The 25,917-nt window shown below is 51.4% G+C and overlaps 1 long non-coding RNA gene across 3 annotated transcripts; it reads left to right on the top strand.

The window, feature by feature from the left end:
• Positions 1-10: 10 nt before the first annotated feature.
• LOC104846053 (uncharacterized) lies at positions 11-24,874 on the top strand. Of its 3 annotated transcripts, none has more exons than XR_010319740.1 (5): positions 11-211; positions 12,765-12,889; positions 16,583-16,748; positions 17,581-17,751; positions 24,400-24,874. It is a non-coding gene; the product is annotated as an uncharacterized LOC104846053 (long non-coding RNA). The 3 variants fall into 3 exon arrangements; XR_010319741.1 differs by lacking the exon at positions 24,400-24,874 and adding an exon at positions 7,819-7,943 and having other exon boundaries at positions 17,581-18,303; XR_775764.3 differs by lacking the exon at positions 24,400-24,874 and having other exon boundaries at positions 17,581-18,303.
• Positions 24,875-25,917: the final 1,043 nt, after the last annotated feature.

A 25,917-nucleotide genomic window follows, 5' to 3' on the forward strand; every position in this document is an offset into this window, starting at 1 on the left:
GAGAAGCCTCTGTGGCCCAGGAGCCACGGGCAAGGGGCTGAGGGGAGGGGGGCCCAGTGCCAGCCATTTAAAAATGCCCCCATGCTTGCAAGGGGTGCCAGAGGCCGGGTCAAGTTAGTTGAGAAGCAGTGACACCCCAATCATCCCCCCAACGGGCTGACCCCAATCTCCAGGCCACAAGGAGTCATCCCTTGACCAGACGTTAAGAGAGGTAAGACATGGGTGCATGAATGGGGGCTTCCGCTGCCTCCTCTCCAGAGGGATGCTGCATTCTGGGCTCTGTCCCTTCCTCTCTTGCTAACCAGCTCTGTACCTTTCACCTCTCTGGGGCTTGGTCGTCCCCATCTGTTAGGGGCTGGATTTGATGATCTCTAAGCGTCCATCCAGCCCTGACCCACTCTAATTCTGAAGTATTTTGGCTTTGAAAACTCCTTTTCTCTGTGGTTAAATGGAGGGACAGAGGGACTGGACATAGTTAACGTCCTGCGGCCCAAGCTTCACAGCTGTGCCTATGTCTGAGCCCAGTTTCCCTGGCTTCTCGTAGACAGTGCTTCTTCCTTCTCTGAGCTTTTGACTTCACAGCTCCAAGAGACTGGGGCTCCTGGCAAGGAGACTGTTTTCAAATAACATCTTCAAGAAACAAAGCTGGGAGAGAAGCAATGTTAGCTCAGGACAGGAATGGAGTCGTGAGGACCCCGCAGGCAGAGAGGCTGGGCAGGCTGGGGGTCCACTACGCATATAGCAGTGGAAAGGCACTGGCTGGAGGGCAGAGCCCTGGGCCCAGCCCTGCTTTGCCACACACTGCCTGCTTGTGTGTGGACATGGGTAGGTGCCTTGCCCTTTCTGGGCCACAATTTCCCCATCTGTACAATAAGGCAGTTGGATCGAAGTGGTCTCTATGTGAGATGTGGCTTCTGATCCCCAGTTTAGCCTGAGGGGCACCTGTGTGGGGAAGTTCCCCCAGGGCATCCTCGGACTGAGCCTGTCCTTTGACCTTGGGCTGAGATGCCGGAAGTAGGAGCTTTTGGAGGTTGAGCCACAGTGATGGTGAGGGAGTAGGAGGGCCCCTGACTACAGCTGCAGGGTAGGCCTGGTCCCCTGGCATAGCCTTTGGTGGGGAAGGAACTCTGTTCCAGGTGGCTGCTGGGAGGCTGATCTCGGGATTCAGAGTCATAGGAGGTACATGACCCTCAGAGCAGGATGAGCAGAAAAAGGGTGCAGAGGGCATCAGGGGGTGAATCGGTGAAGCCAGGGGGGCTTGGAGGAAGGCAAGAGACTTCTGACAAGCATCACGGTGGCTAAGTGGCAGGCTAGGTGGGAGGCAGGGGCTTGGGATGGGGGCTCAAAGATAGTCAGGCAACATCCCAGTCTCACTTTTATGAACATACTCGGGACATCTGGGGACCAGAACGGAACACAGTCCTCCAGCACAGACTTGCTCAGCACCCTACCCTCTCCCATTCTGGTCACACAAGGCCGGAGGCCATCGCAGTCAAAAAGGAGATTCTTGCCCCCAGGTGGTGCAAAAGGTTAAGGTGCTTGGCTGCTAACTGAAAGGTTGGAGGTTGAAGTTCATGCAGAGGCACCTAGGAAGAAAGACTTGGCAAGCTACTTCCAAAATACCAGCCATTGAAAACCCTATGGAGCACAGGCCTACTCTGATACACATGGGGTCGCCATGAGTCAGAATCTACTCGGCTGGTACTGGTTACATTGCCATAGTACTTAGTCCCTTCTCTTCCTTCCTTCTCTGGAATCCAACCCTCTGGGCCCAATTGTGGCTTGGTCACTTTCTAGACAAGTGACCCTGGGCAAGTCACTTATCATCTCTGGGCCTCCGCTTCTTCCTCTATAAAATGGGTACAGTCTTGGTTCTGACCTCACACGATTGCCGTGACAGGTGCGGGACATATAAATGGGACCAGTGCTATCTTATGGTTAGATCCCACACCACTTGTGGGCAAGATGACCTTAGTTATATTTGGAGAGAAATAGGAAAAAGACCTGGCCAAGGTGCACCTGGAGTTGCTGAGGATAGAAGGACAGGGTCTGGGAAGAGGCAGGAGGGTGAGTGGAGAGGTCAGAGGTTTCAAATACTGGTTAAGGGACACAGAAGAGGGATCAGCTTGAGATGCATAAAGGGCTAGATGAGGTCTCAGTCCCTTCATTGTAGGGAACGTGTGGGCAATGTGTTTCTCAAAGTATGGTGTTTGAACAATTGCATACTCATCTACTGAGAGGGAATCCTGAGTGGGGCCCAGGAGTCTGCATTACCAACTCCCCAGGTAATTCCCATGCGCCTGAAAGTTTTGGGAATGCAGTAATGTAGAGCAGCCTGGGACCCTCATAAATGCAGCTGAGGCAATTGAAGCCACCTAGGGGAAAGTACTGCTATAGGTCACACCACAAGATGATGGCAGAGCTGGAGCAAAACTCAGCCCCTCTTCCCAGCCCAGGGCTCCATAAAGTGGTGTGAATAAGAATTATATTGCTGTCATTGGTGGAGCGCCTTTATTGCTCCAGGCAATACGCTAAGGTCTTTATATGAATTAATTTCTTTAATCTTCACAACAACCCTGTGAGGCAGGTACGATTATTATCCCATTGTGCAGATGAGCAAACTGAGGCACAGAGAGGTTAAGAAGCTTCCCTAAGGTCACACAGCTTGTGAATTGTTAAGCCTAGGCATATGTGCTGGCTGCCCCAGGCTGGTCTCTTCCTCCACCGGGGAGTCTTCTGTCTCCTGCCATACTCCTCCGCCACCCTGGAACTTCCTCTGAAGCCTCCAGTGTATCTGGTAGAAGGGGTAGAATATGTACAGAGGGCTTCCCAGGAACCAGGCACTGGGCTGAATCTCCCGTGTTATCATTTAGTCCTCCCAGGACTGAGGTAGGAATCAGCATCCTTCTCGTCAACCCCAGTTGTATAGAGAAGGAAATCCCTTCAGGAGCAGAAGCTTACCCAAGGTCATGCAGCCAGAAAGTGGCAGCCTGTCCAACACCAAAACACATGCTCCTAGCCTGCAATGTGATGAGTAAGCCCTCTTTATAGAGGAGACTGAACTACATGGTGAACCCATCTTCTCCTTCTGAGGCCACCGCTGGCTCTTCAGTCCCACCACTGCCCATGGGCAGAAGGAGTTTGCCTCTGGTCCCTCAGAGCCATGCGGAAGCTCTTTGGGAAAAGTCAGCCCTTTCCCAGACCGATCAGTGCCCAGGAAGCACTGACACGTGTAGCCCCAAGGAAGAGGAAGCGCCAGGCCCAGTGTCTGCACTGACCTGCTTGAGGGAACTGGAGGAGAGGGGCTCGGAGGCCCTCCAGGTCAGGCTGGGCTGGGCTGGGCCTGGGCCTGGACCCTGCCTCCTCCAGAAATTTTCGAACTACACAGTCACGAGGGTTTGTTCAAAAAGCCATAGTAATGGCTATTTCTGACCGTTGCTAAGTTGAAAATTTTTGTACAACTCTCCTGGTGCACATGAGCCAGAGTTTCTCTGGGGTTTGTACCCAGAGTGGAATTGCTGGGTCATAGTAAGTAGGCCGGTCAACTTTATGGGGAAGCCCCAGATTAGGTTCCAAATTCGTTACTCCCTCCAGCGGTGTCCGAGCTCCTGGGTAACACTTGAAATTATCAGCCGTCTTGAAGCATTTATGTTACACATTTTATTTTCTGTATAGCAACTTGGTATAACTTAAAAAGTCAAGAAAGGAAACAGAGAGAGAAATGCATGAGCATTTTCTGCAGGATGTCATAGCTGCTGTCCACATGGATGCCTACAAATCCCGCCCACGAGCCAAGTTGCAGAGCACCCTACATCTCTGACACTTACGAAGGCCCTGGTGTGGGCATGGGCACTGTCCCTGCATCCCTCCCCCAGCCAGCAGTGGCTCAGTGGCCATGTTCCAGTCAGAGGTCGCCTGCAGGGTAATCTGCAGGAATTCAGGGGAAAGAGCCCACACTGGCTGCCACTCGTAATGGCCTGTCTAGACAGGCCCCACAGGGCCTCGCCACACATCATAAGAGCCAGGCAGAGGCCAGCCCCCTTCTCACTTGCAAAAGAGGCTTGTTAGCAGCAATGCTTCAGGATCAGGAACCTTTTCTTCAAATAAAAGCATAAAAAAAAAAAATGCAAAGCACGGTTCAGCCACTCTCATGGGTCACCCACAGAGACCACCTCATCCAGGCCCCTTTTGGAACAGATGAGAAACTGAGGCCAACTCTGGAGCTGGGGGGGCTTACAGGTGTGGGGTGAATCCTTGTGCCCAGGTGATGAGGAGGCCAGGTAGGGATCAGAGCACTGTAAGGGTAGGGCTAAGACAGATAGGCTGGTGAGTAAAGGGGTCAGATGGGAGCCGGGATGCCTGGGTTTGAAAACTGGGTCTGCCTCTTAGCAATTGTGTGACCTTGGACATCTTAAAGGCTCTGTGCCTCAGTTAACTCATTCCTAAAATAGCAATCATAAGAGTGTCTGCCTCATTGGGTTATTGAGTTGTTGCCTGGATTAAATGAGTCCAAACTCACGCAGCCCTTAGAACAGTGACTAGCACGGAGTAAGTACTTAATTAAAAAAAAACAACTGGTAGTGATGGAAAGGAGCCCTAGTGGCTCAGTGGTTAAGAGCTCGGCTACTAACCAAAATGTTGGCAATTCGAATCCAGTAGCTGCTCCCTGGAAACCCTATAAGGTAGTTCTAGCCTGTCCTATAGAGTTGCTATGAGTCAGAATGGGCTTGACAGCAATGGGTTTTAATGATGGGAAGATTGAGGAATGGGTAAGGGTGAGGGTTGAACTACATAATGAGTGTAAGTTAGTATCACCGAACTGTACCTGTGTAGAATGTTGAAATGGCAAATGTTTTGTCACAAATATGTTACCTCAATTAAAAAAAAAAAAAAAAACTGCTAAAATGTGATTATGAAAGACAGCTTCTTTAGGAGGGCAGGAGACGCTGTCTGTACTGAGCTCCAGTTCTTCTTAGGGACTCAGGAGGATAAACTGCCCTTGTTCCTTCAAAAATAATAACTGCCTTCTCTTAAGTCTTCCCAAGTGCCAGGCCTTTTGCCAAGCACTCTCTGAGGTAAGCACCATCATCCCTCTGGAAACCCAGAGGCTCGGAGAGGTTTGGTAGTTTGCCCAAAGTCACAAGACTCGAACTCACATCTGGATGACTCCAGAACCACTCATGCTCTTAACTGCTAAATTCTAGCACCATCCAGGTGAGCCTGTTAGCAAGAACTAGTTCAGGTTCTGGACTGCCTTATAGGGCCAACGCTTGGCATTTGGAGGAGTATGCTATTTGAAAGTCTTCCTTCTAGATTATTCCTTCTAGGTGCCTCCTTTTAGAGTAAACCTTCTCATGGTAAGGGCAGAGACAGAGGGTCCTCCACCACCCCCTTCTCAGGGGCAAAGATACCGAACAGACACTGGCAAAACAGTTTTTCTTGACAACAAGCACCCCTTGGTGTGGGCCAAATGCCGTTATGTTCCATCAGTCCTGGGCTGCCCTGGCCCCATACAGCCTATCTTGGCTAGACCAAGGGTGGAAGAAACAGACCCACCTGGCTCCCCCCCAGGAACACATGCCAGCCACAAGCCTAGGCGCACTCCTCAAAGACCCCTCCTCTGACTCGAGCTGCGCTCCAGTGGAGATAGAGAAGTCCACACCACTAACTAACAAAGCTCCAAACTGAAAAACACACTGGACCCTGCAAGCATAATGGGGACACTGCTCCTTTTCCTCCTTCAGGGAGAGACAGGGATAGGGGTCAAGTGGCTGTGACTACCACCCCCTGGCCAGGCTCCAGGCTCAGGGACCATGAGCAGAATTGGGCAGGGCCTCTGGCCAGCCTGCCCGAGGTCTGCTAGACCTCAAGCACGGGATCCTACAGTCCCATTGAGTCTGATGGCTTCTGCTGAGACAGCCTGTGCAAGATGGGGAGAAAAGGAAAGAAACAGGCTGACTCTGGTCCTGCCCTGCAACTCACACTTGGGTAAGTGCACCGGCTCTCTGGGCCCATTCAGGCTGTGATGCTTCATGATTTGAGATTGTCTCATGTGTGATGATGGGTGCCCAGGCTCTCAGAGAAGGGGAGCCTCTGGGTGGTCAGAGCAGCAGGGGTACACCTTGGATGGACAGAGAAGAAAGGAGATGGTGTTCCAGGTGGAGAGCTCTGTGTGCAAAGGTGCAGGGGCTGGGCTGGAAAGGCATTCTCAGGACAACAGAACACAAGCCCATTTGGCTGGAACCCAGGGCTGGTCTAGAAGCTCAATGAGGCATGAGGCTGGCAAAGTGGGGGGAAATTTGATTATGGAGTGGCTTTGGCAACCAGAAACCAAAGGCCCATAAGTTGGGGAGAGTCCTCCTTGGTAATCTATCTCTCCCTTGGAGGAGTCCCTTTCTTTAGAATGTTTGTCCTCTTCTCCCAAAACACGATCAGGTCAAGAGCCCCAGTGCAAGGGAGAGACCTGAAAATCTAGGCTTTGGGCAACTCTGAGACACCAGGTGATGGGAAAAGGAAACATCAGGGTGGAATCAGGAATGGCAGGAAGCCTGAGTGCTGCAGTCACCACCTTTAAACCTCTAAGGAGGTTTCTGGGAAACAGGAAGTTGTCCTTTGAAGTCCCAGAGGACCAGACATGAAGCCCCAAGGAGGATGATGTCAGCGTGATATTAGGAAGGAGTCTCCAGTAGCCTGTTCAAAGAGGGACCAGGTGATTAATAAGTAGCGAGCTCCCAATCATCAGAGGTACGCAAGCCTAGCAGGGACACTGTAAAGAGGAATCAAACATCTGTAAAGAGGAAGTTGGGCCTCATGGCCATTCCCACCACCAGCCTGGGACTTGACTTTCCAGTTCTAGCTGTCTTGGGGCAATCTTACACTGCTGAGTCTCCTGTGGCCTTGTACCAGATTCCTAACCAGGCATGACATCAGTTCTACCCCAGCTTTGCACAGGGGCCTCTTGGGACCCTCTCTCCCACTTCCTTCTTCCCCTTCTGCCCTTCCCAGAGGATGCTAGCCCTGACCGGAGAGACCTGGGGCCTAGATATGAGACTGAGGTCCCAAGAGAACACCCAGCTGACCGCCTTCCGCTCAGCAGGAATGAGTTAGAGGAGGCTAGAGTCCCAGAGAGCCCTGTTCTTGCATTCCAGAGAGTCTGCATGGAAATTCCAGGAGGGTCACAGGGAAAGCTTACGATTTAGAACCAAGATACTTTATTTTTTCCTCCTTTTCTCTCCAGTCCCATCCTTTCCACGTTCTCCAGGTGGTGGGCGGGGTGTCACAGGAGGCTGGAAAAGGAAAGCAAGCATCCTCAGAGGGCTGAGTCACAGAAAGATGGATTATGGAAAGACTGGGGGTGGGCATGGGTGGGAGGGAGTTCATACAGCGCCTCAGATGTGGCAGCCACGTGGCAGTGGATGGAGAGAAGGGTGAAGCCAAGGGGATAGCCAGGCTTGGTGAGGATCCCAGGACAGTGGGCATGAACGTTGACCAGACCAGTGCACATCCCTGGACGCTCAAGACCAGAACTTCCTGAGCCCAGGGTCAGCCTGGGGTCAGAGAGTTCGCCCAGGGGTTTCTGGAATAAAGACAGAGGGCTTCAGAATTGGGGCTTCCAGGAACCTTGAGCCATGGCTCCACACCTCACACCGACTACAGAGCTGCAGAGTATTGTTGCTATATGCATCTCATTCACTCTGCTGACCTGGAGGATGCTTAATAAATATTCCTGGAATTGAATCCTAAACTCAAAGCATCGTAACCTTGTAAGAGCTGAAAAGAACCTTAAAGAGCATCAAAGCCTATCTCCTCATGTTATAGATGCAGAAACTGAGGCCCAATGACAGAGGCGACTTGCCCGAGATGGTGCTGCCAGAGAGTGGCCGCCAGCCCTGAGCTTCCTTCTTTGCCTCTTTCCAGCCTTCTAGCCGTGGATGGAGACTATGGTATGCTCCTTGCAGCCCAGGGCAGGGAGACAGAGGAGAGGTGGGTGCGCAGCCAGGGGGTAGTCAGAAGGTGACAGCTTGTCTTGATTTCTGGCTGCTGTGCCCAGGAAGGCCCCTCTCATACCCAGAGGAGGTCCCCAAAACTGTCAACTGCTGCCGATGAAAGGCCTCCTACAGAGGAAGTAGCCCAAGGCTGGGAACCAAACCTGGTTCTACTGTTGGCTCTCCCTCAACTCTCCACTTGACCTTAAGCATGATCTCAAGTATGAGATCCTTTTTGATCTTAGTGTATACGGTGAGGGGCTGGGTGCAACCAGCTTAGACAGTCAAAGATTCCATGCATGATCTGCCTCCTAAACTCCAGATCTGCTGTGGCGCCTCCTCTCTCTCCATCCAGATCCACCTTAGCTTTTGTCTCCCCAGCTTGGGTATAAGAAGAAACAGCAGCCTCGGGATTCCCCTCTGCCTGGGGACAACATCTGCTAAGTCCAAATTTGGCCTCCCAGCCTTTGAATTCCCAGACAGGCAAAGAGCAGAGAAGGCCCTTAAGCTCATCTCAGTGAGGGAGCCTGAAACCAGAAAGGTTCAACAGATTGCTCAAGGTCACACAGCAAGTCGCGGACAAATCTGGGAGAAGGTCTTGGGTATCCTGACTCCCAGACCAGTGCCCTTTCCACTGACAACGCTACCCTCCAGAATGACAGGCACATAAGCCATCCTTGTGTGAGGACAAGTTTACCCCACTGCTTCAACCCACATCTGTAAAACGGGGAGATGGGTAGACCAGATGTCTGTAGGAACACTTCCACTAAGCATTGGGGGTCCATTAGGACCCTAGAGCTTTCCAAGATGGCCCCTGCTGACCTCCACCTCAGCCCTTTCTTCACAGAGCCTGGGGCTACTCAGGCCAGGAAATCCCACCACCCAGTCATGACTCCATATGCGGCCCTGGCCCACCCCAGACGAGGGGGGTGCTGGGCTTCATCCAGAACTTCAGGCTCCAGCCCAGCTCTCCTCTGAGGGTCTGGTTTTTTTCTTACCATAAAAGGGCAAGTGTGCCTCACTCATCCCTGCTGCCAGCTCTGTGAGGGGAAAGGCTGAGCTATTTTTAGAAACCTCAAGGGTTTGCTCCTGAACTCAAGATGGAGCTTGTCTGAGCCTCCTCCCTGGGTGTCCCCTCCTCATATTTGCCCACCTTGTCTCAATCTTCCTCCCTCTTTGTCCATCTCTTCCCTTTGAGTTTGCTTCCTCTCTGCCTCTCTCTGTCTTGCTCTCACTCTCAACCCATCTATCCCTCTTCCTTTCCCTCCCTTTCCTCCCATCACTCTATCCTTTTCTCTCTTCCTTCCCCTTCACTTCTCCCTTCTCCTCCAATCTTCCCCTTGTCAGCTCCCCTCTCTTCTCTCCTCCCTCAGATCCCTCCCCCCCTTTTTTTTTGGTGGTTGGAGAGAGTAACACATCTGCACCCCCACCTCCTTCTTAAACACTATTTACAACATAAATTCCAAACATCCGCCATCTGGTTCTAGGAAGGGCCAAAAGATGTTAGGAGAAGGAAGTCGTGATTATTCCATCTTCAAAGCCAAAGGAACTTAAAGGCCCTCCTCTCTCCTGCCTTCCTCCAGGCGCCCCTTTGTTAAGACATCACTGATTATGATCCCTCAGTGAGTAGAAGGGTCAGGACATTTGCTGGAATCCCAGCTGGGCCTCTGACAGGCTGCATCACCATGAGCTCGCGGCTTCGCCTCTCCATGCCTCAGTTTCCTCATCTGAACAATGGGTATGAGACTAGAGTGCCTCCTGCACTAATGCTTTATGACTTCAAGTCCTGGTTCGGAAACCCCACCTGGTCTGGGTCTCTGGGGTCTGCTCTGGGCTGAGTCATGAGAGGTGGGATAAGGGAATAGGGGCAGGTGGGGGAGCACCCTCTTCAACCTTTGATGCCCCATCTCCTCCCTCCTCCTTGGAGGTCTATGCGGACCATTTGCCTTCCTTCACACTCACACCAGTGGGATGGGGTGGGTCTCCACTTGCCGGACCTGGAGGGCCATGGACACCACTGAGCCCAGTCCTTTACCACTGCATGGAGTAAATTCCCTGAGACCCAGGGAGAGGAAGACACTTGTCCACAATCGCACAACAATCACAAGCGACCTGGTGCCTAGCCTGTCACGCTACTCGGCCAACACATTCCAGAAGAAAACAAAATTTGAGTTATCCAGGAGGCATCCTCCAGCCCCAGCAAAACCTTTGGGACCCTGGAGGTCCTCATTCTTTACAAAGCAGACAGGACCGAAGGGAGAATCAACTCCTTTATCATTGTGTTTTTTAACATACAGGGTGAAAGGGAGAAATACCTCGGGACAGAGGCAGAACAACAACAAAATTAGAAGCTTCCTTGCCTCCAGATACATGCAGACCCTAACAGGTCCCAGATGGCCTTCATTTATACTGAAATGCTTTCTCTGTTCATAACCCCCACTCCACAAAGACAAACACACGCCTCACAAAACTCCATGAGATACTGACTCAGGTTGTCTCTCTATAAAAACGGCTCCATGAATAGTCTGGTCTCATAAGGGAGCCATGAAAATGCAATCCTGACCCTGTCACTTAGCTGTATGACCTTAAGTGAGTGCTGTAATCTCCGGGAGCCTCCATTTCCTCATCTGTAAAGTGGGGAGAAGAAAGGTACCTCACTCATAAGTGATTGTAAGGGCCGAATGAGAAAATCTATTTAAAATAAAGCATTTAGCACATGTGGGGCCCATCAAAGTACCAATGCGTTAGCTATTGTTATTATTGTAGCATGCCCAAGGGTGCCTGGTATACAGTAAGCCTGATTTAAAACAAAAACCAAAAAAACAATTGCTGGCAAGCAGACTCCTGCTCTTAGTGACCCCATGTATATCAGAGTAAAACTGTGCTCCACTGGGTTTTCAGTGGCTCATTTTTCAGAAGTAGATCACCAGGCCTTTCTTTCAAGGAGCCCCTGGGTAGACTCGAACCTCCCACCTTTTGGTTAGCAGCTGAGCGCATTAACTGTTTTCACCACCCAGGGCCCCGACAACAATAACGGCTACTGTTGGCGTTCCTGGGTTAACGCACTCAGCTGCTAAACAGAAGGTGGGAGGTTCTGGGACCCTTTTCTTTCCTTCTCCTCCCTTTCCCCTGCAACTCCCTCATTTCTGCCTCAAACTGCGTTCCCAGGACTTGCTCAAAAGTCCCCGGCAGCAACCTTCCCTGGGGAGGAAGTAGGGAGCGTGTGAGGTTGGTGAACTCAGCTGGGCCATCCAAGGGGTGGGAAGGCGCTCTGGGAACAGGGGCCCAGGGCAGTCGCATCGCCCCACGCACCAGCCCCCACCGCCACTTCCACTTCTTCTCTGGATGCCGCTTCAGACCTTTGCCCTCAGCCTTCTCCCTTCAGCTCTTCCTCTCATGCCTGGGCCCCCTGCTAATAATGAAATCACAGCCATTTCTTGTGGTCTCACTACGTGCTGGGCACTGTGCTTGCACTTGACATCTACCTCAGTGGATCTTTACAAATAAGTGAGCCTCAGAGAGGTGAAGCCGCTGGCTCTAGGTCACACAGCTAGTAAGGGCTAGAAGTGAGATTCAAAGGCAGTCAGTCTGGCTCCATGGCCCCTGTCTTCTCTAGTCTTTCCCAGCATGCTATGGAAACACTAGGGCTGGAGACCCAAGGAGAGCAAAGGCTGCAAGTAGCACAAGCGCAAGCATGGGGGAGCTGTGGAAGGAGAGCTCTGGGCAAGGGAGTCCCTGCAGAAAGAGCCAGCGTGAGCAAGGACTTGTGCACTTGCACGGAGCCCAACCTCAGCCCTCTTGCCCCTGCGGGCCATCTGACTCACAGAAGTGGCCTTGTTCCCAGCCCCTAGTGTTTCCTGGAAAAGAACAAGGCCAGGAGAGGGTATGGGGCTTTTGCAATGACCATGATGATGTGAACTTTGTTTGTGGTCACCTCGCCAGCCCTGCCCATGCTCAGGAGTCAGCTGAGCATGAGGAGCCCTGGGTTCAAGTCCTGCCTCTGCTACTTTCAGCAGATGACCCTGGGCAAATTGCAGAACCTCTTTGTTGTCATAGTGACCCCATGTGACACAGTAGAACTGTCCCAAGGGGTTTTCTAGGCTGTAATCATTACAGGAATAGAGTGCCAGGTCTTTTTCCCACAGAGCCCCTGGGTGGGTTCAAACTGCCAACCTTTTCGTTAACAGCCATATGCTTAACCATTGCGCCACCAGGGCTCTTCTTTGAACCTCAGTCAAAGGAGCAAAGTCATTCCTACATCTGGGGGTGTTTGTGAATGCTCCTTGGGTTGCAGAGAGAGCATTTTGCAGGCTGAAGGCCTTGGGATCACAGCAGCCACAGGGCTGCCCCTTCAGCCTTGGCCACCATCTTCACCCTAGGTTTTGGTCTACCCTAAATGGCTCCTTTCCTACATGTGAGACTGGAGGTGGAGGTGCCTCCAGGGAAGTTCCTCTATCTCTGCCTTCATTGATGGGGCCTGGGTGTGCCAGGAAGGGAAGGCAGCCCTCTCCCTGCTCTTGGAGTTTGGAGATGCTCAGAAGACCCTCCTTGAAAACCAGGCAGTCAGAGCAGAAACGATGGCTGCCCAGAGCCCAAGGGGCAGGCCTTTGAGGCTTGGAGGATCTCAGTTGGTTCAGCCTGAGGCCTCCCAGTATCTAGTCACGCAGGCTCATACAACCCCTCAGAGCCTGGTTGCTAACGGCCAGGATGCTAAAGGCCAGGTCTCTGGCCATATGGCCCCTGCGTCCTTCTGACAGATGGCATCTTTATTCCTTCCAGGCAAAGGCACTGGCTGGAATGGCTGGAAAGAACCATCCCTACAACTCTGAGATCAAAGGAGCAAAAACCCCACTGAGGGAGCCTCCTGGGGACCAGAGGAGGGCAGGCAGCCTGGAAACAGAACTGTGAGTGCCATCCCCTCCCTATCCATCTGGGCACCCACCTCCTGTCTACACCCTATGCCACTCTGCCGGCAGCTCCCGTTGTAACCCTGTCCCCTCAGGATAAAGTCTGCAGCCCGACCCTCACAATGACCCAGCAACCAGGCCTCAATCTCCAAAAATCAGAAAGGAGCTTGGTCAAAGGAAGACAGCCCTGACTGGTGGGAGTGGAGGCAATTCAGGGCCTGTGGGTTCTGAGGCGTAGGTGTGGAGCCAGAGAACGGAAAACCAACCAGGAGCCAAGAATCCACCCAACCCCATCCTCCCTACAAAACAGCAACGCAAAGCCTGTGGGATTTGGTGAATAAATGACTAAGAGGAAAATGTGGGACTAATAGTAATTGTCCCTGGAAGGGCATAAACAGGGTGTTAAGAATTCAAACTCTAAACACAGTGGTTGTGTGACCTTGAACAAGTCACTGCGCCTCTAGCCTGATGAGAACCAGCTCACGAGGCTTTGAGAGGGTTAAAGAGGTCAGGCATGTATCCTGGATACACAGTACTTGGCACACAATAAGAACTCAATAAACAGTTGTTGTTAGCTGCTGTCGAGTCGGCCCCTGACTCGTGACAAGCCCATGCACAACCCTTGTGGTTGATAGGGTTTATAATGGATGATTTTTTTTTAAGTCAGTCACCAAGCCTTTCTTCCTAGTCTGCCTTAGTGTGGAAATTCTGCTGAAACCTGTTCAGCATATCAACACGTCAGCCTCCACTGACAGACGAGTGGTGGTCGCACATGAGGTGCATTGGCTGGAAATTGAGCCCACGTCTCCCTCGTGGGAGTCAAGAATTCTACCACTGAACCATCCCTGCCCACTCGATAAATGGTACCAGTTGTTTTCACCGTTCGCCGCATTCTTCCCAGGTTTTCCAATTTACAAAGAGACTTTCATGCACGTGGTGGAGCAGACAGGGTAGGGCTACTGGCTCCATAAGACACGTGGAGAAACTGAGGCCCAGAGAGGTGAAGGTCAGAGTCACAGGAAGAGCTAGTTGAAGAGGAGGGATTTGCAGCCCCAGACCAAATGAGGATGGAAAAAGTAAAGGAAGATTGCGAGGTGAACAGAGGGGAAGGGAGAAGGAAGCAGGGCTCCAGGAAGGAGCTGACATTCCGGGAACATGGAACGAGGCCCAGGCCTGTCTTACATAAGGCAACACACCTGTTCACTTCTGCACGCCACACATTTGTGTGCAAACGTGCATCCCAGCACAGCGCGCACACCGGGCCCTTACTCACTGGCAGATGAGCCTGGGAGACTGGGTCTAAACAAATTGGATTAGGAGGGCTGCAGGCACCTCCTCCCAACTGTCCAGCTCCGACACTAAGCAGGCCTGCCGAGCGGCCAGCTGCGGTCTCTCGGCCCTGCTGACAGGCAGTGCTCAGCCCCCTCGGCCCTCCCTAGGTCACCAGGAAGGGGGCTGGGGTCCAAGAGGAGGCCCTGATGATTGATGGGGCGAGGGAGGTTCCAGGGCTGCTCAAGAGCACACAGGATGTGAATGCTTGTGTGAGGCGCATTTCTGAGCTGTTCCCAGCAGCCAACCCGCCTCCTCCCTCCACTGTCCCCCCTGCAGCCTCTCCCACGGTCACTGCTGCCGGGCCAGGACCTTGGCCCAGCCTTAGGCTCCAGCCAGAGCCTGGAGCCCAGACCCCAAGCAGATCTCATCTCTCAGTCCCACAGCTGGACTGAGTGGGGAGTCTTTAGCTTGGGAAACATTGGTTTGGGGATGAGTCACAGGCAGGCACTTTAGAGGGAAGAAGGAACTTGTTTGTGTGAACAGAAAGACCACACCATCTTATTTCACCCCCTGTTTTACCTAATCCTCAGAAATGCCTGGGAGTCGGGGAGTGTGCCATGGTACAGATGCAACTACTGAGGCTCATTCATTCAATGATTCCTCACACCGTTCCCTGAGCCCTGAGCCTGTGCCAGGGATGTGGGAACACGGACAGAGTGAGTGTTAGCCCCTGCCCTTATTGCTTAAGGGAGCAGCCTTTTGGGGGTGGGTCTTTTGGCCTTGGGTCTCCCTGGCCTTCCGGGGAAGCACCCCCATCAAATATAGCCTTCTCCATATGGCACACGTAAGTGGTTGAGTATTGTCCCTGGGTGGTACCAACGTTAAGCACTCGACTGGTAACCAAAAGGTTGGTGGTTCCAACCCACCCAGAGGCACCTTGGAAGGCAGGCCAACAGATCTGCTTCCAAAAGTTCACAGCCTTGAAAACCCTATGGAACACATGAGTTGGAATTGACTCAATAGCAAGGGGTTTTGTTTAGATTTTTTGGAAGTGGTTGAATACTGTCGCCAAGAGGAGCCTTAGCAATCAACCAGTTTGAGACACAGTCCCTGAAGTCAGACGGCCCTGAGTTCAAATCCTGCCTGCCTCACTCCCTAGCATCTCCAAGCCTTTTTTTTTGCCTTGTGCAAAATGGGGATACCAAAGTTCCTGCCTCAATAACATAGTTTATAAAGAAAACATTCTACATTCTACTTTGGTGAGTAGCATCTGAGGTCTGAAAAAGCTTGTGAGCAGCCATATAAGATACTCCACTGGTCTCACCCCCTCAGGAGCAAGGGAGAATGAAGAAAACTAAAGATACAAGGGAAAGATTGGCCCAAAGGACTTTGGACCACAACTGCCACAGCCTCCACCAGACTGAAAAAAAAAAGACTGAGTCCAGTAAAATAACTGGTGCCCGGCTACCACCACAGACTGCTCTGACAGGGATCACAATGGAGGGTCCCAGACAGAGCTGGAGAAAAATGTAGAACAAAATTCTAATTCATAAAAAAAGACCAGACTTACTGGTCTGACAGAGACTGGAGAAACCCTGAAAGTATGGCCTCTGGACACCCTTTCAGCTCAGTAATGGAGTCACTCCTGAAGTTCACCCTTCAGCCAAAGATTAGACAGGTCCGTAAAACAAAATGAGACTAAGAGGCACACCAGCCCAGGGGCAAGGACTAGAAGGCAGGAGGGGACAGGAAAGCCAGTAATCGGGAATCCAAGGTCGAGAAGGGAGAATGTTGACATGTTGTGGGGTTGTTAACCACTGTCATAAAACAATATATGTGCTAACTCTTTAACGAGGAGCTGGTTTGTTCTGTAAACCTTCATCCAAAGTACAATTAAAAAAAAAAAAGTTCCCATTTCATAGGACTAACCATGAAAATTACCATTTTCCATACCATCATTTGACAACGGAGAAACAGAGAGCCAGGGAGGGAAAGGGCTTGGCCAGGGTCACACCATGATTTAGGGCTTGAGTCAGAACCAGGTGGATACTTTTCTCTCTGAACACCCCTCTCCCCCAACTTATCCCAATATAATTCTCATACACATGCACCCCCTACCCACATACACACTTTCCAAGCATCCCAGAGGCCAGGAGTTGACCAGGTGGTGCAGGTGATTACTGGACATGTCCTGGGCCCCACCCTCCACCTCTGGCCTTTCCTCTAGCCTCCGTGGCAAAGCCCCAGGTGACCATCAGTGGCCCCCAGTGCTCTGAATATCTGGAGGGTGGGGGAGCGGAGCGGCGGGCTCCCAGCCCAGAGCGGCCTGGCCATATAAGGGAAGGAGCCCAAGGAGGCCTCCTTGCTCAGTCCTGGCGAGAAAACCCAGACAGCCACTGTTTATTTTCTCCTTCCTAGCCTCCCCTTCACCCACGCCTCCTGGGAGCTTCCCAACAGAAGACAGAGGTTCTCCCCTGCTCAGTGACAACCGAAGACAGTGGGGAGCAGGGAGGGGAAACAACCATCGTCCAGGGAAGCAGTCCCCCAGGCCAGCACTTACAGCTGAAAGCGCTGAGAGCCTCAGGTAAGATTCTGGACCCCTGGTCTAACTGCCTGCTTATACAAAAGGAGACACAGAGCCACAGAGATGAGAAGGCACCCTGGTGGGAAGTAACCAGGCAAGCTGGTGATAGAACCCGGGGCTCTTGCGCGACCTCCCTCATCTCCTGTTTGGGAGCCCAGAGTGCAAAGGGGCCTCTCCTGGGGTAAGTGGACAATGGGGGCTATAGAAGCCCCTTCTCAGTGAGGCCCTTCCAATTCTGCTTTCATTTGAAGGAGACCAGGGGTCAGGACCCAGCATGGTCTGCCCGCCCAGCAAATGGGCAAGACTCAAGAAAAGAATTCCCGGTGCCAGAGAGCCAGGAGAATGACACACCCTTCCTGCACCTCTGCCCCTCCTCCCAGCCCACCTAGGGAAGCCCTCCCAGCACCCCCCAGGGAATCTCTTTGTCCTCCAAGCCCTTGGCAGGCCTTTCTCTGCCTTCTCTTATGTCACTTGGGTCTGCTCCCTCGTCACCTTGTCAGGGGCATTTTCCTCCCACCTCGTCCTGACTGTGCTCCTGCAGGGCAAGGACCACGTCAGACTGTGTCCCAGCTCCCCTGGGCACTCATTTTGCTGGATGAACAGGTGAAATATTAGACCCTGTCCCAACCCCAGAGAATTGGTAATTTGGTCAGGGGATGAGACATTCAGCATAGAGGTTAAAAACGAGGGTCCCGGTGCCAGCTGTTGAGTTACTATCCCAGCTTGGATCCTAGCTCTTTGCCATTGAAAAATTCTCCTCTTATGGAGGCCTGGAGATGTGCAGAGACTAGCACAAATAAAAACACTCAAAACGTGATTGCTTTTATTACAGATATCATCGTTGTGATTATTTTAGATACAAAGGAACAGAAGGAGGCAGCCGATAGCCAGGGCTGGGACACACCAAGGACCACACAGGAGCTGGATGCCAATTCTATCTTCTGGTCAAAGGCTGCATCTTAGCTCCTTGTCCCTGCATCAGAGTCTCTTCTGGGGGAACATGGTACTGCCTCCCATCAAGTTTTTGTTTCTAAACTCAGGAGAGATGTTGTCTTTGCTGTAAGATTCTTAGCCCAATGACCTAAACCAAACCTGTGGCTGTTGAGTAGGTTCCAACTCATAGGGACCCTACAGGACAGAGTAGAACTGCCCCATAGGGTTACCAAGGAGTGGCTGGTGGATTCGAACTGCTGACCTTTTAGTTAGCAGCTGATCTCTTAACCACTGTGCCCCCAGAGCTCCCAGCCCAAAGAAAGGTGGGGTAGAAACAGCTCTCAACCTCCCTGGTTCAAGCCCTGGCTCGGTGACCCAGGACCAGTTGCCTCACCTTTCTGGTCCTCCGTAAGGAGATAATAACCCTCCCCTGGCCACCCTCCCCCCCGCCGCCATGTTCTAAAGATTAAATGTGATAGAACCCTGTTCGCCAAACTTCAGTCATTTAGGCGACCCCTTTGACACTTTAACCAGATTTTCATACAATCATAGTAGTTTTCAATTTAAGATGTCATTTTTTAACACTTCAAAATAAACTTTTTAGAGCTACTGTAAACAAAAACTCTATCACTGTGCATACTTAGAAAACAAAGGTGAAAATAAATATAGTAAAATGGAAACATTATTACAGTTGAACCTGAGGCTGTTGCTTGCAAGGCTCTGGGCCTGAGGCCTAAGGGAGATGAGCAGGAGTTAGACAGGGACCAGAGACAGGATAGCACCCTACTGAGGCCTTCCCACCCCCCTAACCCCCCCCCAGCCCCCCCCCCAGCCCCGGTAAATAGAAGGACTGAAGGAAAATGGACAGGGGATAACCTGTTCCCAAGTTAGTTAAAGGAACCCTGGTGGTGCAACATTTAAGCACTTGGCTACTAACTGAATGAAAGGTTCGTGGTTCAAACCCACTCAGCAGTTCCACGGCAGAAAGACCTGGAGTTCTGCTCCCATAAAGATTACAGCCTAGAGAATCCTATGGGGCAGTTCTCCTCTGTCACACGGGGTCACCATGAATCAGAACGAACCAGCAGCACCTAACAGCAGCAACGGCCGGCGAGAAAGCTAACACTGAGGTCACGCACTGCCCCAGAACCCGTCCCCCCACGAGCTTCCTGGGGAAGCCAGAGGCAGATTCGGTGGAAGGGCTTTGGAAACAGTCACACACCAAGTGAGTGCAAGGGATTAGCCTTATTAACTGGGTTCCTTTCAGCCAATCTTCATGTTTTAGGACATCCCTCCCTGGGCCTCATGTGATCAGGCTGAGGGTTTTCTTTCCAAGCTGTGGGAGCTCCCAGAGAGTGGAGCAGATAGGTTATGGGCTGTCCGTGTCCCCAGAAGTGGGTCCCAGTCTTGAAGTCACTCTCTAGCCAAATGCAGGTGGGAAGGGAATTCCTGCAAGAGAATTCAAGCAAGGCAGTTTGGGGCTTCGAATACCTCAGGAAGTAGCTGTGCCACTGGAAACCCTCAGAACTGAGCTGCCCGGGTGGCAAAACAGAGAAAAACTCTCTCTTTCCACTTGTCCCTCCTGTGTTTTAAGGAGATGTATTTTTTCCTGCTCTTTCCCAGCCTCCTTCAGACATCCCTGGGAGTGTATGTCATCCAGCGTCAAGGCAATTGCAGCAGCCGTCAAGCAAAGCAGGAGGGTTCCCTGGGTGAACCTGAGATCTCAGCAGGGGCAGGTGGAGTAGGAAATGGTCTTTGCCTGCTTACCCAGAGGTTCCCATCCAAGCCAGGTGCACAGAGGAAAATGAGCCATCTATACAGTCATTATCTACACAGTTGACTATACACACAATGGCATTCCCTGGGGCCTGTCATCATGTACAAAGCCCTCAGCAAGGCCCAAACCAAAAAACCAAACCCATTGTCAATGAGTCACTTCCGACTCATAGTAACCCTATAAGACAGAGTAGAACTGCCCTATAGGGTTTCCAAGTAGGGGCTAGTGGATTTGAACTGCGGATCTTTTGATTAGCAACAGAGGTCTTAACCATGGTGCCACCAGAGCTTCCCAGCAAGATCCAGGGACCCCCAAGTTAATAAGACGTGATCATGTAGGATTGCCCTCAGAGACATGGAGATGCAATTAGCTCTAATACTGGAGAGAATAAGATCGAGGAATCCGGTTCAGCCCATCTGGTGCTTATTGGGCATGTCGCCGCCTGGCCCTGATTCCAGTGATGAGTAAGTAGACAGGGCCCCTCACAGGTGGACCATGTAGTCCAGGAGTGGAGGTGTCATGAACAAAAATTACATCACCAGCCGGCAAAGGAATTTGAAAGAGGGTGTAAGATGGGCGAGAGCATGGGAGGGGGTGGCCTGATGTCTGAGGAAATCAGAGCAGAAGGCTTCCCTGAAGAAGCACCCTTTGCGTTGTGACAGAGCACATGAGGAGCAGACAGGCAGGGAACTGAGCGGAGAGGGCAGGCAAAGAGTACAACCCTGTAAATGTACCGAGGTGGGTGGGCGCAGGGCGCAGCTGAGGAAGGGAAAGGAGGCCACGGGGCTGGAGTTGGCGTGCAGCAAGGGCCAGGAGCAGGGCCCAAGAGGGAGAGGCCAACCTCAGAGCCTTCAGTGACAGCTTCAGGATTCAGTCTGAGGGCAATGGGGAGCCTTTGAGGGGTTTCAAGTAGGAGAGAGTTATGATCATATTTGCATTTTGAAAAATCATCCTGGAGGCTGTGTGGCAGGATGGGTGAGGAGGAAGAGGAATGGAGACAGGAAGCCCAGGTAGAAGGTTGAGGCAAACATTCGATGCCATAAAATATCAGGGACCATGAATGGTGGTGCTTTCCTGCAGCGTAGGGTGCACCAAGTGTAACCATGGGATGAAATGGTAGGTCAACATGTGGTGTGATTCCATTTACATGAAACTTCCAGAATAGGCAAATCCATAGAGGCAGAAGTGGTTGCCCAGGGCTGAGGGCGATGGGGAGACTGGGGGCTAATGGTGTCAGAATTTCTGTCTGGAGTGATGAGACAGTCTAAATCTGATTGCGCCGATAGTTGCACAATTTTTAGTGTATTTTTCAGTGCATTCACAAAGTGTACACTTTAAGTGGTTGAACTGTGTATCAATAAAGCTGTTAAAAAGAAAGAAAAGAAAAGATAGGTGGTGGCTTGGTCCTGGAGGGCTCAAATGTCAGGCCAAGGGTGGGGCGGAGCCGAAGCCCTCTAACGCCCCTCTCCTGCCCAGGTGGAGCCCCCTGTTCCCGGCGGGTGCACAGCTGCGTGGCACCCTGTCTCCCACTCCATGGCGCCCTGTCTCCCAGCCTGAGGTGCAGTGCTGCATCTCTGGTCAGTTGGGAGTCTGAGATGAAGCACTGTAGCTCGGGAAGGGGGAAGTTTTTCTTCAGCCATTGGCCTGGCAGCGGTAAGTGCGGAGGTCCAGGGAGGAAGGCGGGGGGCACCAGGAATCACAGGGCTGTTTCCAGTCTCCACACTATTGGCTGCCTTCTGTGCTGGGGAAGTTCCTGGACTGGAGTCCGACCCATGCAGTTAGTTACCTGCTCCATGGTTCTGGGCAAGTCCTCACTCCTCTGTGCACCCCAGTTTGTCCATCTGTAAAATGGGGTGTTGGACCACTAGGCGGTGGCCATTACCCCGCACCTTGTCTCCACTTTCTCCTTCTGAGCCCATGGCAGACATTGCTAATCTGTCAAGGCAACCATTCTTAAAGTGCTAGGTGCACCTGAGACTCCTTCTCAGCACTGGGTCCCAGATCGTTGTTAGGTGCCGTCCAGTCAATTTCGACTCATAGCGACCCTGTGCACAACAGAAGGAAACACTGCCCGGTCCTGTGCCATCCCCACAATTGTTGCTATGCTTGTACCCATTGTTGCAGCCACTGTGTCAATCCATCTCCTTGAGGGTCTTCCTCTTTTTTGCTGACCTTCTACTCTACCAAGCATGATGTCTTTCTCTAGGGACTTGTCCCTCCTGATAACGTGTCCAAAGTATGTGAGATGTAATCTCGCCATCCTTGCTTCTAAAGAGCTTTCTGGTTATAATTCTAATGACTCGTGGTTGAAAGCCAGTCACCATTTGGGGATTAGACAATTCCTAAAAACACGTTTAGCCCTAAACACAAAAGTCCTGGATTTTGAGTCAGGCCCTTCATTCTCTGCACACTTAACCTTGGTCCAAGTTATTGCCTAAACCAGTTCAGGTATCTCACAAATGTCTGAGCACTTCCAAAGGCTTCAGACAAGCAAGAAACAGCAGAGGGGAACCACGGGACAAAGAAGAACTTTAGTTAATCTCTCAACAAGTCTGGGAGATGAGCAGTGGTATCGATCCATTTTGCAGATGAGAAAACTGAGGTTCAGTTAAATGACTTGCCCAAGGTCACACATTCATTGTGCTGAGCTGGGGTTGTACCCAAATCTGTCTTACTTCAGATCCATGTTCTTACCTACTGCATCTGATCCTAGAACCTTGGGGGTGGGAGAACAGGCAGAGAGCATAATAAGTCCTTCTCTAGTCTTGTCCTTAGATCTGGGGTTACTTTTAGCAAAGACAGACCTACGCACTTTCCATTAATCCTATGGACTCCCTCCTCCACCCTACCCCCCTAAAAATCTTATTTATCTCAACTTATCTAGTAGGTCCTATATTATCTCATTTTGCAATTGAGGAAAACTGAAGCTCAGAGAGGTTAAGTGACTTGCTTGAGGTCACCAGTGAGGAAGTTACAAAATAGAGACTGGAAACCGATCTGCTCATTTGGTGCAGAGTAAATCCACCCCTCTGGCTGGAGACTCAGGATGACACACTGCCCATGGCAGTCATGGGGGACCGGGGTCTGGGATGCCAGAGGCTTTTTGGTTGACAACTTGGCCTTTGACTACAAGAGATGGTACTTCCCAGGGCACTTGAAGTTTCAGCCACGACTCCTGCCTGGTGCAGTGGGCCACACCAACAATACGTGGTGTCCATTGCTGGCTTCTGCAGACGGGGCTGGATGCAGAAGAACAGGCCACCTGGTCCTTAGGGACACGGTACCTGGCTGCTGAAGGCCACTCCCTCCCACCTTGTCCTCACGGTCCAGTTTTCCCAGGAATCCCTTAGATGCTAAGATGGGGATTCCTGGAAATACTGTTCTTGAGGTCATGGTTTAACAGCTGGATCCGGCTTCTTCCCATCCCAGAGTTGCCCCTCATGGGGCCTCAGCTCAAGCATTCGATAAGAGTCAAGTAGAAGGCCATGCGCTGGAGGTAAGGACTGACAGACCACGTTCTTGACCTTTAAGTTGCTTTTCTTTCCATTGTGTCCACACGTAATTTCGTAACATCCCTGTGAAGCTGGGTGTGGGAATTTCACCACTATCATACTCTTAGGAAATGTGTCCAAGGTCCCTCAGCAGAGCAGTAGATGAGCCAGGATACCACAGGCCATGTGCGTCTTCCCCTTCCCGCCCTCCCTCCCGCGCTCCCAGCTCGCCCTGTGACTGTTAAACTAATAAACACACGTGTATTTGTTTTAAAATTTTATTAAATTAGCTAGGTAAACTGAAAACCTAAGTTAGTACAATTTGCTATGCAACCACGAAAAAGTGGAAAATTCTTCAAGATGCAGAACTCAGAACGCCCCCTGGTGGTGAGGCCTGCCTCTACCCACTCCAGGAACACCAGCTGTCCCCTCCACATGCCATAATCTTGCTACTGAACACAGGACTCAGACACCAGTCATCCTACCCCACCCCAAGAGGGTTCTTTTTGCCCCAATCACATTTAAGCCCTGTTTTCACCATCTATCACCTCATTGGAAACCCTGGTGGCGTAGTGGTTAAGAGTTTGGCTGCTAACCAAAAGGTCAGCAGTTCAAATCCACCAGCTGCTCCTTGGAAACTGTATGGGGCAGTTCTACTCTGTCCTGTAGGGTTGCTATGAGTCAGAATCGACTTGACGGCTACAGGTTTGGTTTTAGTTTAGTATCATCTCATTAACAATAATGACTCCACCACTTACATGTACAATTCAGTGACATTAATTACACTCAAATTGTGCTACCATTCTCGCTGTCCTTTTCCAAATTATCCCACAACCATTGTCTTAAACTCGCTGTCCTCTAAGCTTCCCTTCCAGCCTTTTGAGTTACTGTTGTCAGTTTGATCTCACATTGGTAATTCTTTAAAAGAGCACAATGCTCAAAGCAGATATATTTAGCAAATTTAAATAAGCTATTTTTTGGTTCAGAGAACTTACAGTTTGACTTTACTTGAGCGTTCATAGCCTGGTCTCATCCTCAAAGTGCCCCTCAGGTCAGTGGGGTTGGCCAGGCTCAGAGACGTAAAGCGACCAGCCCAGAGATTGAAAGGCAGAGCTGGGTTTGATGTCGAGGTCAATGGTTTACGGCAATTTCTTAGTCAAGAGCAAAATCTCAAAAATAAAAACAACTCTCTGACTGGCTCTGAGGAGTGCCAACTGGTTGAATGCCAAAAGACCTGAAGTGGCCCAGGCGTAAAACTCGAAATTTTCACAAACGCTTCTTGGTGTTTTCATGGTATAGATAGAACTAATACGTGTCATGGCCCCAGAATCTTCAGTTTGATATCTGACTTGCCATATTCCCAGGGACCAGGTGGCTCCCACAGGTATCCCCGGGAGTCTTCCTAACAGCCCACATCATAAATATGTGGCCCCTCTCCCCTCACACACAGAGACTGGAGCTGGCCTGACCATGGAGAAATCTGACTTGCTCCGGATAATAAGAAGAAGGAGGACGAAGAGAAGGTCCATTCACCGACTGTTCACAAATTGTGAGGCACTGTCCTAAACACTTTCACAGGCGTTGCCTGGTTTAATCCTCAGAACAGTTCAGTGAGGCGGGTTCTACTATTTCCCCCATTTCACAGAGAAGGAAGCCAAGGCCCAGAAAGGTTAAAAGACTTGTCTAAGGCCACACAGCTAGTACATTGAGAAGCTGGGATCAAATCAAATCTGTTTTTTGCTTTTAACCATCATGTTGTGGAGCTGGCTGTGGAATCTCCCCCGCAATTTGGCCTGGCCTGGCTGGCGGGGCTGTCTCCCAAGAGCACCCTTCTCCCTCCAGGGGAGAGGGGAAAACAAGCCTTCAGTGAGACCCAAGTGGCCTCTCCTATGCTCTGTAACTGTAATAAAGTTCTGGACCCGTGACTGTGTCCTGTTTCTTCCTGAGAACATGGGGTAGTGGGGAGAGGAGGAGAAGGAGGTGGGAGACCCCAACATCTCAGAACTGGTTGAGTAACCCCCAAATGCCCGCACATTGTCAAACATTTCCAGAGGCCAGCACGGACAGCAATTAGGACTCACACCTGGGCAGTTGGAGACACCCCAGGAAGCTGCCACGCCACATCTAAGGACACTCAGTTGTGCAAGGTTTCTGAGGGAGAGTGTCTCACAAGGCTCACTAAGGCAAACTCTCTCCTTCAGTCCCAAAGACGTGATTGACCAGCTGCCTTCTGAGGCACCTCTAGGGTGGGTTTGAACCGCCAACCTTTCAGCTAGTAGTCAAGCGCTTAACCATTTGCGCCACCCAGGGACTCCACGGTACCGATGGAGATTTCTGAGACCCATCCCCTCCTCATACAGGTTTGAGTTCATAGTGAACTCTGGGCATCAGCCAGACTCTGCAGTAGCATAGGACTTTAGCTGTACTGCAGGCATCATGTCCAACACATGGGACATTGTACCACAGTCATCCCACCCTGGGCTCCTCCTCTAAACTCTGCCACATTCTGAGGAGAAAAAAACACATTTTAAGGAGAGAAGAAAAAACAACCACCTCTTCCATGACTTCCAGATGCAAAGGTCTTCCCTGCCCCTCTCCTCTATGCCCAAAACAAGCTGAGGGCAGGCCTACAGGGTCTGCGCTTCATGCTGAGGGGCCTGAGGTTCATCAAGGGCGCAGGCCCTGGAAGCCCCCAGGAGGCAACAGAAGAGCCAGTGCAAGAGCTCCTGTCGCCATCCGCTGCACCTGGCCCCACCTGCCTACACACCCAGTCCTTTCTCAACTCTGAAACAGACCCAGCCAGACACAGGGCCTTCTCAAGGCTCACAGTCCCTGTCCCTCCAGCGGTTACCTCTACGTCTTCTGCTCCACACCCCTGGGAGATTTACATCCCACTACAATGGGACTCCTCAACTCCCACAGACAGGTAACACACTAGGGTTTGAGGTTCCAGGGGGTCTCAGGGTTG

This window comes from Loxodonta africana, chromosome 2, assembly GCF_030014295.1.
Source record: "Loxodonta africana isolate mLoxAfr1 chromosome 2, mLoxAfr1.hap2, whole genome shotgun sequence".
Taxonomy (NCBI): domain Eukaryota; kingdom Metazoa; phylum Chordata; class Mammalia; order Proboscidea; family Elephantidae; genus Loxodonta; species Loxodonta africana.